The following is a 2072-nucleotide window of genomic DNA, read 5'->3' on the forward strand; positions in this document are numbered from 1 at the left end:
CTTCTTCTTCTTCTTCTTCTTCTTCTTCTTCTTTTCAAGTTTCAGAGATTTATTCATCAGTGTAATAAACTCCAAAAAAAATCAACCTGATTTCATGCTTAAGTGGAAAATTCTGTGGATGACTTCCAAAAAACCTTCATTACCAGCAGCTTTACAGTGAACTTCATAGTTCAGAAGTCTGGGCCTTCTTACTTCAGTTTGCTGTAGTCCACTTCCACTGAGTAGAACTTATATTGTTCATTGGGACCCAGTTTGTTCCAAGGATCTGGGCTATTCTTCCTGTCCCAGCTGACATCTGGATTGAACAATGCCAAGCACGTCACATACAGTGCTGCTCCAGTGCCTCTGTTCCAATGACTAGGAAGAGAGGAATCAATCTGGGATGCTTGACTTGCCCGAGGATCTGGCAGAGAGAAGATTAGGACACACACTAAGCCTCTTCTGCAACCTAGCTGCTTCAGTACCTCTTCTTAATAAAACTTTTAAAGATTTCAATATCTACAAATGTAATAAAGATGTAATCATAGTCTTCTACTACCTGCCCACCTTCTCCAGCCTATTGTAGCCTCTACACTCTCTTTTGCATAATGGATAATGGTTGGTCTTAATGAAACATGATTATCTAGTCATTTTAATTAAAGAAAAACCTCTCAAGTATACAAGGGTATGTAAAATAGTTTAATGAACTCCTGTACACCTATAATCCACTTACAACATTATTACCTCATTGGCTAATTTGATTCCACTTGCAATTTATTTATTTACCTTGAAATCATTTTAAGTAAATATGTTTTATATCAATTTAGACAAGTATACTTATTTTAAATTGGGATTTTCTTTTAAAACAGCTCAGTTGGAGAAAGAAAATGAAGAAAAGTGGTAATCAAAGCCAGGCAGACTAGCAGTCATCCATCTGCAACAGTCATTGTCCTGAAGGCAAAGTTAATTCAGACTTTAGTCCCAATAGACTTTGCTCCAGTATGCTATATGTCACCCCTGCTTTATAGTCATTTGATTGTTTTCTTGTGTACTCCTTCCATTAGAATATATGCTCCTTAATGACAGGAACTAACAAATTACATGGCTCATGTTAAGACTTTAATAAATACCTATTGAAAGAATGGAAGTCAAGGAAAATGATAATAGAAAAAAAGAAGGAATGCAATGGACAGGTATGAATTGTAAGCAAGCACAGAAGGGAGGCTTTCTTTGATTTTATCGGGGAGGGTCTAAGATGGAAGGGACTTCTCTAATTGGGCTGCCTCAAGTGGTGTCACGTGGATCATGACCTGCATGTCAGGAATAAGAAAGCCATATCTGCACAACTGTAAGAAATACTCTATTGCTGCCTTTGCTATTGCTCTGATAGCCTTTTACAATATGGAATATAAGTGCAGAAGGGGCTATAAATTACAAAAACTGGGAAAGCTTCATGTAGTGAAATTAAGATATGTAGGAAAGGAAAAAGGAAAAAGTTGAAATCACCCATTGTGCTACTACCTGGTACAAATAGCATGAGGGGTTATTTCGTGCATAGCAATCAAGATATCCTGCTGTATGTGTGTAATGTGTGGGTTATTGATTAGGAGCATAACATCCCAACTGCCTTGGAACCTGTTTTCAGTGAACAACCTCTCCATAACATGTTTAACTGCTGTGAGGATTACTATTGCTAGGCAGGTTGAAAGGATCGAGACTCACTTAGGAGTCAATACTCTAGGCAAATGAGTTTCTGGATTGTGCTCATGAAGGCGGTACAACTCACTACAAATGTGGTCAACACCATCCATCCTATGGGAGGAGATCCCAAACTGAATATGAAAGAGACTGTGAACTGAGCTCAAGCATTCTTTTCTCTCTGTTTCCTGACTGCGGCTGCCATGCCTTCCCCACCATAACAAGCCACGTTCTCAACCTATGAGCCAAACAAGCAAGCAAGCAAACAAGCACACAAAGAGACATGGAAACCTTTGGTTTCTAGGTTGTGTTAATCATGTATTGTGCTACAGCAACAGGAAAAGGAACAACTGTCAAAATCCTAAGTGTACAATATTATTTTTAATGATTGCATG

General features: G+C 38.3%; 1 pseudogene; it reads right to left on the reverse strand.

Annotated features, from left to right (window-relative positions):
- Nucleotides 1–170: 170 nt before the first annotated feature.
- Nucleotides 171–1790, reverse strand: LOC116097873 (annotated as a pseudogene).
- Between the last annotated feature and the right edge of the window lie 282 nt (nucleotides 1791–2072).

Source organism: Mastomys coucha, chromosome X, assembly GCF_008632895.1.
Source record: "Mastomys coucha isolate ucsf_1 chromosome X, UCSF_Mcou_1, whole genome shotgun sequence".
Lineage (NCBI taxonomy): Eukaryota > Metazoa > Chordata > Mammalia > Rodentia > Muridae > Mastomys > Mastomys coucha.